General features: G+C 50.5%; 1 pseudogene; it reads right to left on the reverse strand.

Moving 5' to 3' along the window:
- Positions 1-5,511: 5,511 nt before the first annotated feature.
- The window catches only part of LOC144252974 (ankyrin repeat domain-containing protein 60-like), a 35,828-nt pseudogene continuing 22,880 nt past the window's right edge, over positions 5,512-18,459 (reverse strand).

The following is an 18,459-nucleotide window of genomic DNA, read 5'->3' on the forward strand; positions in this document are numbered from 1 at the left end:
CCACCAGCAATATCCAGCCTATCCTCCAGAGGGGTGTGGGACAGAGTTCACCAGCCCCATAGAGAAGGGGCAGTGCTGTGAGCTGGCACAGTTAATGCGGGGTCAGTGACCTCTTGAACAAACCCTCTCTAGGTTCGGTTGCAGACGGTCTGCTTTCCAGGGTTGTTGAAAAGAATGAACGAGAGAATGAGGTGGACACCTGGGAAAGTGTTGGGTGGGGCGTGCTGTGGCTTGCCAACTTGGCAGAGCCGGAGCAAGGGGTTTCTTTGTCCTTCCTTTCCTTTTTGACATCAATTTTTTTAAGAGTGAAAGGGAGATACGTTGTTAGAATCGCCATGACAATTCCCCTCCTAGGTGATCACCTGAAAGAGCTGAAAGCTGGAACGAGCCATCAGTAGTGGACATCACGCTCACCGCAGCTCTACTCCTAGTAGCCAAAAGGTGGAAGCAACTGAATGTTCCCCAGCTGATGAATGCATGAATAAAATGGGGATCATAAAGGGGAACAAAATACTAAGCTGTGATGCAATGTAGGTGAACCCCCAGGACACTATGCTAACCTCAGATACAAAAGGCCTCCCTGGTGTGATTGATTCACTAGAAATATCCCAAACATGAAAATCCATTCAGGCAGAAGTGGACTGGCGGTTGCTGAGGGCTGCAAGGAGCCTTCAAGGTGTGGCTGGAATATTCTGGAATATTTTCTGCTCCCCAGGGTGGTGCCGCAATGCTTGCACCACATGTGGTGCACTGAAGGCCATCAATGGTAAATTTTGTGTGTGTTGACACAGTAGAGAGAAGAGATACCATCTTTCACAATTCACAAGTCTCTATCCCAGGATTTCCCTGAAGCAAGTGACGCTGGGGTTCAGGGCGCATCTTGCACACATCAGCCTTCATGATCCACCCAACGTGCACAGGCGTTGGGTTGGCCTCTCTTTAAAACTGCAGCTCAGTGCACACACACATTTCCTGGGCAACTAGTTCTCTTAATGACACGTCACAGATGCCCCTCCTGCCTTGGCCTATACATACACAGCAGCTGCTAAATGTGCCCCCACGTCCCCCTGGTGGGCATTTGGAGTGTTTCCAGGCCTTGCTGCCAGAACAGCTGTTATGAGCACTCACAAACATGCCCCTTATGTACAAAGGCCTGGTCTCTGTAGGATGACTGACACATGAGGGGTGGCTCGGCCCACTTGCCAGGTTCTAAACATATTGACTGATCGTGATCCTGCAAGGATGTAGGACCTGACCTGCTCCCCCCGTTCGGGGTCAGGACACTTCCAGGCATGCTCACACCCACCACAGCCCAGGCATAACCAGTATTAACCATATTTCAACTGTAAATTTGGAATGCACACCCACCAAATGGGTCGAGAGTGACATCGCGGTGACACGTTGGGGTGTTCTCTTTGGCAGGTGGTGTGGTAGAGCTTCTTGTTACCCTGGGTGGGCTTACTGATTCCTTTGGGATGTCATGAGAGCTGTGTGTGTGATATGTGTGTATTCCCCCTCTGGACAGTTTTGTGGTTCAGGCAGAAATATGTGGCTGCCATCCCCCCATGTGATCCCACCTTTGAGTTTTCAAAGTGGCGCAGACTGCAGCATCTCTGACATTTGCAATGAACACAAACACCGGTGTTTTTCTAAATGTTAATGAGTGTCTGTGTCCCCTGCTGGAGGCTGCCGTAGTTGGTGCGCACTGCGGAGGCAGAGCTCAGCGACTGGAATTTTCCTCTCGCCTTAGAGATTATTTTCCTCTCCTGCAGAACTGGTCCTGGAGTTTCAAGTTCAGAGCGCAGTCTGCAAGTCGCTGACGAAGGCCTCCACTTCATATCAAAATCAGCAAGTCGGAGGGAAATTATTCATCTCCCACTTTGGGAATGATTAGTTCCGGATGGAGACTCTCATTGTATAAGGTTTGCTGAAAATGTATGAGGCTCTCTGGAAACAGAGAGTGTATTGATTCCCAGTGAGTAAACATTTTAAGCAAATTAAGTGGCAGTAGTAATAATAATAATGGCTGACATTTTTCAATTGTCTGCTCTATGCCAAGCATCTAATCCCTCCAGTGACAACAGGAGACAGGTGTCATTACCTCAAAGTAAAGATGAGGAAACCGAGGCTCTGACAGGTGATACTGCCTGGCCCAGAGCCACACGGTAGGAGGCAGAGGGACATTCTAACCAGATCTACCAGGCCACAACCCCTGGTGCTTCCTATGGCACTGCAAGACCAAGGGTCAGACCAGGGGTCTGAGAACACAGTCCACACTGGTCATTTCACCAGCAACACCAGGTTGGGAAGGAGCAGGTGACGTTCACTCCCAAGGCCACACAAGTAGGAAGAGGGAGAGAGGAATGGAAACCTGGCCTACAACACACGGAATACATGGCAATGGTACCAGGTGCCACAGAGCAGCATTGCCCATGGGAGAGCCTGGTCAACCGTTCATCTGAAAGGGTCTAGCCAGGGCCAAGTGCCAAAGAGCAGGTGATGTCCAAGAGACCCAGGGTGCTCAAAGGTCTAGCGGGTCAGCAGGGTAGAATAGCACCTCTGTCGTGATACCTGGAATGGAGGCCACATGGAGGCCAAGTGGGAAGGATATTTAGGTCACTGTCTAAGACCTAGAGTCTGCTCACTGCTTTTTAATTTCCATCACACTTTCACAAGGAGGCAACTTGCAATTACACACGACATAGAGGGAGGTTACATGGAGGGGGAAAGGCCAGGGGGCAGGTGTGCTCCAGGTGGACACTGGCCTTGGTGGAGCATCCCAGCCGCCAAGGAGATGGAAACAGAACAGTGATGCACCCGCCTCCTCATCCTCTTGCAGCCCATGTCCAGCTCTGCTCAGGGCTACAGGTGAGCAGCGTTACTGGCAGTGATGAGACGAGGGGAACCCTCCTGTGCCTCCAAGAGAGGCCAGGTCAGGCAGCCACATCTCCCGGGGTGCTGAGCTGAGTCCAATTCCAGTGGTCACAACTTGAGAGCCCAGGAGAGGCCCTGATGGGTCTCCTCTCTTCTCTCAGACTCCAGCCAGGTTCCCAGTTATGCTCTCGGACAGCAGTGGCATCCAGCACCCTCATGGACCACGAACAAAGATCTCCTCCACACTTCTCTATAGGAGACCCTTGTCTCAGAGCAGCGGGGCCCACCATGGCAGAACTGGCCAGATGCCACCTGAGGCCTGCGCTGGCCCAGCCGCGCAGGTGGCCCCTCCTGCTGGAGATTGAAAGGCCAGCACTCCATGTGCAAAGGTGCATGGGAGCTCCTCTCCAAGGAGCTCCACTTCCTCTGCACATAGAGGGGTGGCCCAGCTGGCCCATGCAGACCACAGCTGCTCCGCCCTCTCCAGGGCCTGGACCTACAAGGATTTTAAGGTCCCACCAAAGTGTTCAGGATCAACTCTCCCCCAATTGTTGTTTGCTCCCTAAGCATGAAAACACACAAAAAATTAACATTTAATGAATTAACTACAAGATGCAACATATAGACGAGTTGCAGCTTTAAATTTTGTGATTATGAACGTATTTCTTATGCTACACGATTCGGGCTTGTTCCCAGGTGAGATGCAGGGGTTGGTTTGGGTTTTTGGGTTTTTTTTTTGTTTTTTGTTTTTGTTTTTTTTTTTCTTTTTGGTGCTGGGGACTGAACCCAGATCCCTGCACAGACTGAGCTGCACCCCAGCTCCAACACAGGGTGTTAGATTGCCTACAGAGAGGAGCTCTCCCCAGGCCCCAAGTGTGCAAATGACCCTGCCACAGACTGAGCAAACTGGCACCGCAGAGAGTGAGTGTGCAACTTGCCCTACACCTGGCCAAGCACCTAATTGAATTGGGGGCAAGTGAAGCTACAGCACTTCCTCCCAGAACTGTGGGTTCAGGTGCCAGGCAGCTGTCTCTCCCAACAACCAGGACAGCCGAGCAAAGCTACTGCCAGACGCGGACCTGGAGTGACGCCACCTTTTAAGTTAAAAGGCGCACGAGTCACACCTCCGCACACCTCATTAGCTAAGTGCACTGACCCGTTGGATTGGGGTGACTTAATATCTGCCTATTGACTTTAGGGAACGTCTGCCAAACACAAGATCTCAGCTTGGACGTGGCTGACGCGAAGCTATTTCTTCCTGACTCTTATTTGTCAAACAGGTTGCTGAGCTGGGCAGGCCACGTAGAGGAGTACAAGACCCCAGCGTCAACAAGACCTTGCTTGCTGTGACAGCAGGAAATGTGGCCCATTAATTTAAAAGCCAAATCCGGTTTCTGGGATGTAAGTGGGAAGGAAGGGCAGCCAGGACACACAGTCATTTTCCATCACCGCAAAGATAGCCCCTCGATTGTCAGGAGACCTTGGCCACAAGTTCGGATACTGGAGGTGGTGCTGGAATATAGGGCTTCAGGAAAACGTAAACAGCCACGGGTGGGTGGGGCAGCAGGTGCATGACACGTGGCACCTTGTGAGCATCCTGGCCGTTCCCTGGCAGTGGCTCAGAGCTATGCATGGTCCCACGGGTCCTTAGGTTGGTTCCCAGGAGGAGCAGATGAGCTGGACAGCACACAGGGTGTGTGGGTGCCTCAAATCTTCTCACTCTTTCTGTACCATGCCGTCTTCCCCCAAAATTCAAGCCAACATTTAAAAACCAGAAGTTATCTTTTCAAAAAGTCAGGTTTCTGCCCTAGAAAGCTCTAGAACCACCGAGCAGCCTTGGGCTTGAATTTCTACTGTTGCTGGGTCCCGGTGCCCTCTGCAGACCTTCTCTGTTTACTTCCAAGCCCAGGCCCCCATCTGCAGGGCAGGCGCGGCTGCTGCAGGCCCACTCCCAGCCTGACCGAGGTGGCCTGAGTCGGGCGCAGACACTCAGGGTGTCTGCCTGCCTGCAGGGAGGCTGTGGGGCTGGCACTGGCCACAGCAGAAACCAGGCTCTGTCCTGTGTGAGCTCACTCGTCTCCCACCACCCTCCACCGCACCTTGCTGAGGTCCTGAGGCAGCCACGTGGGAGAACCAAGCTCCCCCCTGCTTGGCTTCTGTCCCTCAAACATGGCTTGGCCACGCTTCCTGAACACCCCTAGCCAGGGAGCGCCCAGCTGCAAGGATCTCACGCACTGAACCCTCGCGACCTCCCGACAGTGGCGGGCACTTGCTTTGCAGAGTGACAGTCGCGCTCATTACTGTGATCCGTCCTGGACAGCGCTGCCCTGAACAGCCTGGGTGGGGGGTCTGTTCCTGTCACCCCCTGCCTCAGCATGACGGGACACGAGGCGCAAACAGCTTAGAATTAAAGGCCGTGCGGGCCTGTGGGTCTGTAATGGGTCAGAACATGCGCAGGAACACGCGGCCCCGCCACCCCCTCCCCAAGTCACCCTCCCTCCAGCAGGACGGTGAACTCCGCGTCTGAGTCTGGCTCATCTCCCCTTCCCCACCCTGGCGAGCACTGCCGGGGTCCCACGGGGTGACCTCTGCCCAGGCGCCGGGGTCAGCTTTGGTGTGCAGACATCTCCAGGGGAGCTAACTTGAGGTCTTCCTGGAGCCCAAGCTGGAGCACATCCTCTGGAAGACCTGCCTCAGGATCAGGTCCTTGATGTGCATCTTCCCCGTCCCCTTGGCCAGCCAGTAGAGCAGGAACAGGCGTTGCTCCCCGTCAGCTTGTGGTTCATGCAGCGGGCAATGGAGATGGGGGTCTCCCCCTTGGCGTCCTTCTCCTGGATGGGGGCCCCGTGCTCCAGCAGGAGTTTCATACAGTCCAGCCGGCCCATGGCCACGGCCACGTGCAGGGGAGTCCTGCCCAGGGGCGTGCTATCCAGGAAGTTGGTACCTGTAAAATGAGAAAGCCGGGTCAGCGAGGGCCACTCTCCCTTAGAGACAGTTGGCACCAGGAACACAAAAGGGGCAGGACCGGGCACTGCTGCCCTTCCAGCACCCCTCAGCACCAGCCTGTCCCCTCCTGACAGCCAATGTCTTTCCACAGTGCCATGTCATCTCCCACTTAGACCTCATCATGGCAATCCCCCTGCTGTGGGGTCAATGTCTTGATCTTTGCTGCTCTCTCACCCGTAATCCCCCAATCAGTGCAGCACCAGCCCCCCACATTCTTCCTCCATGACCCTGCCCACAGTGGAGGGTCTAATTTCACCTACCTTCTGTCTTTACCCTTAAACCCTGCTCTGCATCCTGCCCCCGGCCCTTTGTACAAACTGTTCCTGTCACAAACAAAACTCTTGCCTGTTTTCCCCCAGTCCTGGGACAACTCTTATCCTTCTTAAGTGTTCCATTCACCTTCCTGGGAAGCCCTCCTCAGCTCCCCTTCCCCACAGCACCCCTTCATGAATTCAGCAGACATCTGCCACCTTTAAAATACCCCCATGTGACTGACCATGGAATTAATTATTTGTAATCTGATAACTTCCCCAGTGAGCTCCATGAGGGTAGAAGATACTCATTTTGATCACTGCTGTTTTCACCCCAGGCACGTAGCTCGGGCCTGGAGGAGACAGGCACTGGGAAGTGACGGACGACCAGCAGCCTGACTCATGGACAGATCTCCCTTCGATTGAATGTCTCACTGTCTCCCGAAGATGGACGGGCTAATGGCAGGTGTCCAGTGTGGACTTGTTGAATCGAATCAAATTCTGGGTAACAAATATCATGACACAGAAAACAAGGCAATTCAATTAAACTCGGCTGACATTTCCGGGGCCTGTTTTCATGAGCTATGGCTGGCTGGTGAGGTGAAGTCTCCATCAGACTCTGGATGGTGGAGTCCACCCCACATGCCTCCTCCCAGCAGCGTCTGCAGAGGACAAAAAACTTTGCAAAGCCAGCTGTCATTTTTTTAACTGGTGCCCTCAAATACATCACGGTTCCATCAGAGTGAAAATGACTTTTCATGAGCTTAAAGGACTGCTGGGCTGTGAGAAGCCATATTTCATTCTTCAACAGGAAAGAGGCAGTGGAGGAAGGCAGAGGGCACAGTCGCCAACCCTTGCCCAGCTCAGAGGTTCATGTGCCCGACACGCAGCCCAGTCATCTTGCCCAGGAAACCCGGGCTGCTCTCCACCATGCTTGGTGGAGTGGGGATAATAGAGGAGCTGAGAGGAGGGGTCTGACATGGAGCCTGCCCGTCAAGCCCACGCGGCCTCGCCAGCCTCCTCTCCCCAGGGCCCTGCAGCTCTTGCCTACAGGATTCCAATCTTCTGCATCTCAATCATGAGCACGCCCCCCCACACAAAATACCCTGTGTCAGAGGAGGATAAAGAGTACTGCTGCAGAATCTCAAGCAAAACCCTTCAGTTCAGAGGAAATGCGGGCTCCCTGGGGACAGACAGAACAATGGTCACCCCTAAGTGGAGACAAGAGTGAGAAGAGTCTGGGGAGAATGTCACCAGAGGAAGTAACTGCAAGACTTGCAGAAAGAAGGCAGGGCCCGTCCGAGGACCACCCGTGGGCCAGGCCACCTGGGATGTTCCAACTGCAGGTGGGACTAGAATTGTGCAGACAGTGTGGCCATGTCCCCAGCAGTGTTCTGGTTGGTCTCCCTGCAACAGCAGCATCTTCCAGGGTCTGGCCTCGACAGCCTCTGCCTGGCATGAACTGAGACACTCCCAGACACCCATGGAGGCCTGGCACGGACCCAGCTCTGTGAGTGACAGGAATCAGACCCAGAGAATCAGCACTTGAAGGATCCAGGAAGACCAAGATGCGGTCCCCCGAGACTCTCCAAAGTACCATGCTTTCTGCCCAGATTACCTTGTTCTAGAAGGTACTACACCACGTCACAGTGACCTCTGTGGGAGGCAATGTACAAGGCCACAAATGCTCTCTGGGATGTCCACCACTTCCACTTCTCACCCTCCAAGTAGCGTGAATTTGCTGTTCGGTAGAAGGAATCTTCAGTGATTCTGAGACAGGACAGCTGGGGGAGAGAACACAGACTGTTACTCTGGGAAGTGCAGTAGGTGCAGTCAGAGGCTGAGGGTGGCTCAGGAAAGGTCTGTCTGCTTGACCCACACCAAGGTGCATGACGGGAAAGGAGAGGGCAAGAAATGGTAGGAAGCCAGGGAAGGGTGGTGGGGGACACTCTTCAACGCCCCGTGGGTGTTCCCTAGACAAAATCACCATCCGTCAACTTGGGGAGGCAGGAACATCCCAGTCGATGTTTTAACGAGAGCAAATAGCTTTTTTGGTGGCCAGAGGAAGGTAGTTGTGGCCTTAACAAAGACACCAACCAGACGGCAGCCCAAGGGGGAAGTCTCCTCGAGACGGCCCGAATTCTGTCCTCCTGTCCACTTTGGTGCCCAGTGCCTCTGTGGAGTACTCTGAACCCCTCTCACAGGGGCCCTGTCATATGGTCACCTCATGGAACATGGGAGGAAGGCTGCAGGATCCACAGGAAGGACTCTGCCCCAGACATCAGGGCCAGGTAGGGAACAGCACAGGAGACAGAAGTGACAGACATAAGGACATGGGTCTGCCGCAGTTCTGACTCGAAACCCCAAACAGGAGAGAGAGAACCCTACATCGTGGCGAGAGCCAGAAAGCTGAGCCCAGACCAAACTGCTGGCAGCAGAAGAAAGGCCCAGGGATGGGGATGCTGGGACACAGAAGGGACAGCAGCAAGGACGGGTCTGGAGGAGGATTGCAATGACCGGGATGGGCCACCCTTCCTGCCAGGGCCTGCGGCCGGCCCTTGCTTGGCCACAGCCCTGCGAGGGAACTGCACCCTCTCCCCCTGAATCTGATCCACAGGAAAACATCCACCAACCCCCGTGTCAGCGATTCATCTTCTCTGATGGGTAAACATCCTGGTCTTTGTCCTTCCCTCCCACCCAGAGTCAGCTGAGTGCCCCACGGGGGAGGCCTGGCAAACAGTGGGTCCTGCTGCCATCCAGGGTGCTGTGGGTGCCCCCCGGAACTGGGTCACCTCCCGCTCACCTGGGCACGGCTGCAGCAGGCAGGCAAGGCCCAGAGCTCTGGAGCCCTCCACCAGGGTCAAGTGACTCTCAACCTCAGAAGGCAAATGGACGTATGCGCTGCCTTGATTGTGGGGGGTGAGGGATGAGTGGGTCCCTAAGCCATAAATAAGTAAAGGCCGTGGAACTGTGCTCCCCGAGAGTGAGGGGAAGCTCCTGAAACAGTGTGCCATCATGGGGACCAAGGTCCTCATCTTTCTTCCTTTCTCTGAAGCCTCCACTCAAACCCGCACAATAAAGATTGTCGCTCTGTGCAACACCCCTGGAAAGAAGCGGGAAGCACCTTACTGAGGTCCCCTTCCATGGCTGCCAAAACCAGTTCTATCCAGCCATTATAATGCCAAATGCTCAGGGAAATCACTCCTCCGGGCATGACGTCATGGAACTTGAGGGTGCCGTCATCTATCATATCTCCTGTGGGGAGCAATGTTTCCTTTTAAAAAAACTGGGCATTAAAGAAAACTTATTACATTGGCTAGGAGATTATCTGACCTTGGGAATCGCAAAGATAATTTTAGAATCTTGAACAAAGATCTCATTTGATGATTCCGCATGAGCCTGTTGTCGTTAATGCTTTTTAGAAAATTAATTTGGCTCAGCTAGGATTGAAGCTGGACCAAAAACACAATGGCAACCATTTATAAAATTCTGCAATTATAGCTTGTCCTGTTGTGAAAAAATACATGAGTCAGTAAAGATGTTTTATGAGGCAAACTCTTACAAAGAGAACTACTTAAACTTGAGACAACTATGTATTGCGGTAAAATGCACTTACACAAGTTACATACATTTAACTAAAAGACCAGCTCTGGTCAATGTTGTCATTTGCTAACCAAAGAGGTGACAGTGAACAAAAATTGTTGGATTCACATGACGACCCTGGGCAGGGTTTCTCCATGCTGGCACACCTGCCATTTTGAATTTGAGTGCTCTCTGCCCTGTGCACTTAAGGACGTGAGGCAGACTCCCTGGTCTCTACCCAAGGGGATCAGGAGCCCCTGCACCTGGTTCCCATAGTCAAAAACGTCTTCAGGTGTTGCCAATGGCCCCGGGGGACAAGATCATCTCAAGGCAGTCCCATGGCCACATAAGGAGCAAATATTGACTTTCACTGTGCTGGGTCTTGGCGTGTTTGAGCTCCTAAGCCTGTCATCACCTGGCACAGAGGCTTATCCACGTGAAGGACACAGGGTGGGTCTGTTCTAAGTTCACAGATCCAGGCTCTGGGGAAGACCATCGGCAGTGGTAACATGAATATTAATAGAGAGCATTTTTTAGATGGTTCAAGTTGTATTTGGTTGACCTTTTCAAATGCATGCGTTTTCTCGCGTTGACCATCTACAGTCTCAAGAATGACAAGTGTGCCTCGGGTCTGCCCATGCCAGGCCGACGCACATTCCCAGGGAGTGGAGCTCACTGGTCTGCTGGGATCGGGTGGCAGGGACCCCTGTGGGCCTGTGTGTTCAGTCCTTCAAAGTGAGTGCCTTGTGCCTGCACTAAGTTCTTTGATCCTCTCGACAACCTCTTAAGACAGGTGCACATCTGTCTGCTAGGAGCACACAGAGGCTCCCCTGGCTGGAATGGGCAAAGCCATCTGCTAACAGACTGGAGCTTTGTGGGCTTTAGGGGCACCATTTGATCACTAGAAATTCCAAAGAGTGGATGGAAGTGGAGGATAGTGACTAACCAATCTGTTCATCGGGGTCCTGTCTGTGGCTGGAACACAGAGGATCTTTAGCAATCAGTCTAAGACAACTCGACATCCAGACAGCTCTGAGACACTGAGGAAAGCTGTGCTCCCTGGCAAAGGCGGGCAGGTGACACATGCAGAGCACGCCCCTTGACAGGCAGACGGCCGGGCCTTAGGCACTATCGCCAGCTAAGTCAATCAGCAGAGTTGCCCAAGGATAGGAAGGGCGCCCCTCGCCTCACTCGCTGACTCCCTGACCACTTGCTTGGATGGGATGCTCACACACGATCTCATTCGCTCTTCCCTCTTCCTCCTTCGCAGTGGGCAAGAGTAGCATCCCCAGATTATAGACAGTAGCCCAAATTTCTCATAACACTGAAGTAGTACCATCTTCTCTCTCGTTTGCCATCTACAGGAAGGACCACGCAACAGAGAGAGGTCATGCTCCGTAGCAGTTGCTAAGTGGCTGCTGAGTAACAGCTCTGTGACATCAGTGTTAACTCACCCCATCTCTCTCTTTCCCTCTTAACTCTCTTGAATTTATTGCTCAGCAGGGCTCATCCGTGAAAATAAATGAACAGAAGGGGTCCAGACATTTGTAGTTGGAGATACATAATTTTCAAATTACTTGTGGGGGACCCTTAATCAGTCCTTCAATGATTCACCGTCGTTCTTAACATGTGAGGTACACTCTAGGCTCGAGACACTCTTCCTGCTAAATAAGGCCTTGAAAATGCCCAAGAACATCTTTTGAATGTTCCTGCAGAAAAATAAATATGCCATGGAAAAATGTTGAACCTACTTTAAAGAGTGCAAAAGCGTCCGTTTGGAGTTTCCTGAGTCATTCCTGTCCATGGGGGAACAGCACGGAGAATTCCAGAGCTAATGGGGCTCTGCTTTACGGATTAGGAAACTGAGCCCAGAAGGGCAGTCCAGGAGCTGGCTGGTGGAGACAGGCTGCTCTCAGGTCTCGTCTCCATCGCCTCCCGGCCCTGCAGTACAGCTGCAGTCTCTCTGCAATATTGGCTCCTCACATCTCTGTGCAGCAGCCCAGAGATTTTTTTTTTAATATCTTCATTTTCTTGAAGTGTTTTGCGTTGATTTCAACCAGGTGGGGAGATGATGGATCTCAGGGGCTTTGATCCTGTTCTCATATTCTAAATACTGTAGGGAATCGGGATAGGGAAACCACTTCCTCAGGTTGAGGGAAGGAGATGAGTGGAGGGAGACCTGAGCCGTGGGGTCTTTGGCCTCCCCCAGGTACCTACCTTCCACATGGGATCTGTATGGACAAAGGGTCTTTGGGGGTCCTGCTTTAAGCATGGTGAGCTTCGGATACTGAGTTCTGATTCCGGTTGGGCTAGCTTTGAGCTCCTAGGCAAGAACACAGCTCAGAATTCAGGATTCTGATACAGACTGGGTTAGAGCCAGTACTGGGGTTCAAATGTGGACATGGTTTGCTTTGAGTTTTGGGGTCCTGATAAGGATAGAATTTGCTCTGGATTTGGGATTCTGATGCAAACAAGTTTTGCTGTTTGTTTAGGAGTCCTGGTTTGGGAAGGGTCTTTTGTATGGTATTTGGAGTCCTTGTATGTCCAGGACTTGTTTTGGGATTCGGGGTTCTCATGAAGCCCGTATAGTGTGGAAACTGTAGGTTAGGAAATCAGGCAGGTGTACACTGAGATTTGGGGTCTTGGTGATAGGATCTGCTCCAAGATTTAGGGTTCTGACTGAATTTGTCAGGGTTTGGTCTATAATTGGGGATCCTGGTATGGGTGGGTTTAGCTAAAAGAATCTGAGTTTCAAATATAAGCATAGTTTGCTTTTGAGTTTTGGGGTCCTCATACAGGCAAAGCTTGTTTTGAACCTTGACTTCCTGACATGGACATGGTTGACTTCAACCTTGGAGAGTTGGGGTAGCTGTGATTTCATGGAGGTTTGTGGGTTCAGTACGGGGATATTTCACTTGAGTTTTGGGGTCCTGTTGTAGGCAGGATTTGTCTCATTCTTGGAAATCTTCTGAGGACACTTTGCCTGGATTGGGGTTCCGATGCGGTCATGGTAACCTCAGGGACTAGCTTTAAGATGTGGGCACAGCTGGCTTTGGGTTTGGGGGTCTGGATGAGGACAGGGTTTGTCTGGGGCTTTGACAAAAGTTGTTGATGGTCTGGGGTGTGGAGATAGAGATGGCTTGCTGGAGACGGGATTTAGAATCCAGAGTTTTGGGTAGAGTCTGCTCTGGGATTTAGGATTTCTTGGACACCAGGGCAGCTCCAGGATCTGAGGGGCAAATGTGACAGTGCTTGCAGAGAGATCATGGGATCCTGAGGGAGCAGAGTTCTTCTCCAAGTTTGGCACCCTGGTGTGGACACGGCTGTTGGAGGACTCAGGTTCTGAAGGTCACATGACTCTCTTGGGGAATTGGGGCTCAAGATCTGGCCAAGTTTGACCTTGGTTTTGGGGTCCTGAGGTGGGTAGGGTTTGTACTGAGCTCCAACATCCTTGTGTAGACATGGTTGCCAGAGGACTCCAGGTTCTGAGGTAGTACTCCAGTGTGGGGATCTGGGATTCGGTTCTTGGTTGGGGTACTGAGGTGGTCCAGGTTGGTTTGAATTTTGGCATCTTTGTGTGGACCCAGTTGCTGGAGGAGTCAGGGTTCTGAGGTAATGGTCATTACCTGAAGACTTGGGGTTCAAATTTGGCCATTTGTTCTGGGTCTTGGGGTCCTGGGATGGGTAACGCTTCACTTAGTCCTTGTGTGGACACCATTGATGGAAGTTTTGGGGTTCTGAGGTAGCAATGGTTAGCTTGGAGGTTTGGGGTTGAGTCTTGGGCATGTATGCTCTGTTTTGGGGTCCTAGTGTGGGCAGGGCTTTTTTGAGTTTTGACATCCTTGCATGGACATGGCTGATGGGAGTTTGGGGGTTCTAACATAAGGATGGTTAGCCTGGAACTGGGGCTCAGTCTTGGGCAGGTCTGCTCTGAGCTGGGGTCCCAACGTGGGCATTCAAGCTGTGGCATGCTTGCATGGACACAGTTGCTCGAGGACTCCAGTTGTGAGGTAGTCATCATTAGCCTGGGGGATTGGGGTTTCAAATTTGGCAAGGTTTTTTCTGAGCTTAGGGGTCTTGTGGGGGAAGGGTTGGAATTTTAGCTTCCTTGGACAGACCCAGCTGGTGAAGGATCTGGGGTTTGAGGCTATATTGTTTAGCTTGGAGATTTGGGGTTCAGTCATGGGCAGTTCTGTTCCGGACTGGGGTCCTGAGATCAACAGGGTTTGTCTCAGGCTTTGTGAGCTTGTGAGAACATGGCTGGCTAGGGGACTTGGGGTTCCAATGTTCACAAGTATGACATGAGGACTTGGGTTTGATTGGAGTTTGGGGTTCTGACAGGCAGATTGTCCTGGGTTTGGGGGTACTTCTGAGGATAGGGGGTTTTTTGTTTGTTCGGTTTATGGTCTTGTGTGGACACAGCTGGCTTTGGGGCATAGTTCCCTTATGAAGACATGGGGAACTTGAGGGTCTGGGCTTCTGGGGTACCTTGCTGTGGTGTGGAGATCTGGGGTCCTCCTATGAGCTGGACTTACTAGAGGTTGGCAGATGTAGTCTGACCCAGGCAGGATTTCTGTGGACTAGGGGGCCTGCTGTGAGGTCTGCCTTGAGTTTGGGTCTGTTGTGAATCCAGTGTTTGGGGCTGAAAAGTCCCTATGTGGCTAAGACCCCCAGTGGCTCTTCCATCTGGGGTTTAAAGGTGGCCAGTGTGTGTTAACACCCGGGGTACCCTCGCAGGCAGGCCTCCCTTTATAACTCAGGCAGGAGGAGTACCAGGTACCCCTCACCAGAGCTCAAGGGATGTGGGGAGGGCAGGGGCCACCTTGGTCCAAGTAGTGGAGCCCCTGGAGGTTGAAGGAGATGCCGACAATCAGGTCCAGGTCCTCTCTAAGCTCCCGCACGGTTGTGTCACCACGGCAGTTTGACACTCGGAACACCTCCCCAGTGTCCTCTAGCCACACCAACAAGAAGAAGACCTCAGGGTCCGAGTCCACCGGCTCACCCGCCTGCTGCTTGCTCTGGCTGCGGGCGCGGGCCCTGGGCGGCAAAGAGGCCTGGCTCGGGGCGCCCCCCAGCGGCCGCTCCGGTAGCGCACCGCCCGCCCCTGCCGCCCGCCGCTTGGCCCGGCCGCGCGTCCTCCCTGCTGGAGCTCAGTGGCCACGCGTCATTGCCGCCCGCCCCCGCGCGCCCCGGGCCCACGCCCCCGCCCGACTATGACGACGGGCGGCAGCGGCCAGGCACCGGGAAGGACAATGCGTGGCCTCCAAGGGCCTGAGCTACCTGACCAGGGGCTGGCCTCCGCTCGCCCCCGCCCCTGTCACCCTGGATAACAGTGTGTGTGTGTGTGTGGGGGGTGTTGCTCCTGCTGGGAAACTGTTCCCTCTCCGGGTCTGTTTAAAATACAACCTTGGCGTAATTCAGGGCAAGCCACATGGAGGAATTACGCGTGAGAAAGTCTCCACGTTGTTCAGGGGGCAGCCAGGTGCAGACCTTGGCCAGGGACCGGTCAGCATGGCAGAAACGACGTGGGCTCCCCTGAGGCCTCCAAGGAAATTCGCAAAACGACACTAAACCTCACCAACTTTGAAAATGTCCTTGAGCGCATGGAGGGAGAAAGGTGTTTCCATCAATTCACCCAGCTTTCAAGTAAACAGGAAGTTTATCTGTGGGCTCAAGTCACACTCAGCAAGGAGCCCAGGAGCAATTAACACCTACAAACAGGGGCTGGAGGGGGGCAGGGCAGAGGCAGGCAGAGGAGAGAGGAGAGCCAATAACCACCTTGGAAAATTCTGTTGTTACAAAAAAGAATCAAACCTAAGCTTTGAGATACTTTCTGAAAAGAAACTGCAGCCAGGAGAAATCTTTGCTTTGGAAAGGCATTCACATAGACAATTTTAACATACAAATTGAATTGTAAATAAAGGTTAACTATTTACAGAGTCCCTAAGGGCTTCACAGGCACCTTGTGGTTCAGCATGCAAATTCTACACCTCACAACACGTGTAGAAGCTCATTTTTTGCCTTAATGGTAAATTAATCTCTGTATATAATACAAGATTGCACTTGAATAACTGTATTTGATACTAGATTAACAGATTTTAACAACATGACAGTCTCACTTTCTGAGCAATAAAAAAAAATTAAAGATTGCTTGTTACCAAAGAAAAACAGTATCTCCAAGACTTTTTTTTTTTTTTTAATGTGGCTTCTGATTGTGATTAACTCATTCTGTCAAATTGCCTAAATGTCACCCTGGATTACAAACTAAAATCTCATACGTCTTATTTTCTTTGGCATGGTAGGTATGGATTCCTTCTGTTTTTCTCAGAGAACCAGTTCAATAGAATTTGGGGATTGGGAAGGGGGTATCCTTTATATCAGGAAATTCAATGTGTAGCTTCAGAAATTTTATTTAAAAAAAAGAAGAAAAAGACATACAAAAAAAAAAAGATCAGAGAGGAAAAGAGGGCCCTTGGCAGCTGGTTCCTAAATCCCCAGTGGGCTACTCTTCCTTCTTCTCTGGGCCCATTGTTGAGAAGATAAACAGAAAAACAAGAACAATGACATATGCATGCAGAGTTTAATCAAATGTTTACAGAACCTTGAATTATTAACTAATGAAAAAACTGTTTAAATTCTAAAGCATTTGAGTCTAAATTTTAAAAGCATGAAATCTAAGTTTGGTGTACTTACATCAATTTGAAGAGTACATGATTTAACCCCCCAGAATCGCTGGTATTTGTGGGCAAGTTCTGATCAGAACTATGGTTTCCTATCTTTTAGTATTCTAAAGCATGAAAGTTGATATCCATGCATCTCAGTTATCTACTTCCCTCTCAAGTTCTTAAACGTCGACAATATATCTGTACAAAAATGAAAAATCCTTCAGCTTTACACCAATAACATCTTTGTGAGGAGAGTTCCCGGGAGAAGCAGAGGGTGAGTGCTTAAGAAGTCCCACCCACAGTAGTAGAAAGCCTGCCATAAATCATTCTTAGTAGCTTTGTCACATTTTTCAAAAGTAAACAAACTGGGCTATGTTTGCAGCAACTCAGATTGCAGCATAAATTTCAATGATATATTTGTTCAGTTCACTGATAGGAAGCTAATATTACATTCATATATTTTCTTCCTGTCAAGAGCTATTTACAAGCTGGGCATGGCAGTGCACAAAGCCTGTAATCCCGGCTGCTTGGGAGGCTGAGGCAGATGGGTCCCAAGTTCAAGGCCAGCTTGAGCAACTTAGTGAGCTCTCATCTAAAAATAAAAAAATGATATTTACATATGTACAGTATCTCAGTTAAAAATAAATATAACACCATAAACTATATTTTATATAAAAGCAAAAGGGAAACAAATATGCAAGTCTAGTAAAGATTTCAGAGCTTCTAATAAGCGATTGGGAGGGGAGACTTGAATACAGTCTGTCTTGAACAAAACAAGTTGCTGGCCGGCCTGCACCCTGTCCACAAGGTGTCCTGGGTCAGGCCTGTGGGGCTGGGGAATGTGGCACAGGCCTAGCCATCTGCACTTAAGTCCCCACCGAGATTCAGTCTGGGAGCCTTAGACAGGAAAGGGGTCTGTCATTTGGGTGCACTATGCGGAAGTTTCAGAAATCTTTTCTTCTTCACCAGATAAAATAAAATCAGTTCCCCTTCAGGTCACAAGCCAAAGGTGCCAGGCATGAAACAACCTTCCCAGAGGAGTCCATCCTGTTTTCCTGGTGCAGTAGGGTCCAGAAGACTCTGTCGCTTGGTTCTAGGGTGGCAAAAAGGAAACATCTTGGTCCTGGTCAGATTGCAAAGCCAAGATGGTCTCTCCAGCAACTTCAAGATGAGGGTTACTTGCATTTCTAAAATACCCTGAGGAGAGAAATCACAAGTTCGTATCACATGTGCCATGAACTGTGTCTTAACACATCCTCTAGTTGCTGCTGCTGTTGTTAAACCACATCAGGATAACAAGTCATTTTAATAGAATAGTCATATGGACGTCCTTTCAAATGACAAAATGCCTTCATTAGTAAGTATCTAACTTTTAAAGATGGACTCCCAATAGTTTTGCATATTTAAAAAATTATAGTAAGTAAAAAAAAATAATATTACTTGTTTTCCCTGAAATATAAAAGAACTGGCACCAAGTGGAAGACAGGAGGAGGGCAGTTGCTCATGGGTGGGGCAGAGGTACAGGTACAGGGAAGGATATAACCTCTCCCTATATTGGGGTGTAGAAATAAACCATTCAAAGAACACACAGATTTTATTAACTTAGTCTTGCTCAGACCCTCTAAAATATAATACAACCCCACATCCAATTCCCCCACTAACAATTAATCCTAAACCCACATAAATAGGAGAAGGCTTTGAAGAAAATCCTACAAAACCTAAAACAAAGAGTATACTCAATAAATACGTTACATACGTCATTATTTTTACATGGAGTCTAACCATGACTAATGACATAAAAAATCATCGTTGTTATTCAACTATAAAAACACTAATGACAAACACTCGCAAAACTCACCCTTTAATCAAAATCATCAATCATTCTTTTATTGATTTACCTGCACCTTCCAATATTTCCGCATGATGAAACTTTGGATCCTTATTAGGCCTCTACCTAGCTATCCAAATCCTCACGGGGCTATTTCTAGCAATGCATTACACATCTGATACTATAACAGCCTTTTCATCAGTCACTCATTTCTGTCGAGATGTAAATTCCGGCTGACTTATCCGCTATATAC

The sequence above is a fragment of the Urocitellus parryii genome, unplaced genomic scaffold (assembly GCF_045843805.1).
Source record: "Urocitellus parryii isolate mUroPar1 unplaced genomic scaffold, mUroPar1.hap1 Scaffold_79, whole genome shotgun sequence".
Classification (NCBI taxonomy): Eukaryota; Metazoa; Chordata; class Mammalia; order Rodentia; family Sciuridae; genus Urocitellus; species Urocitellus parryii.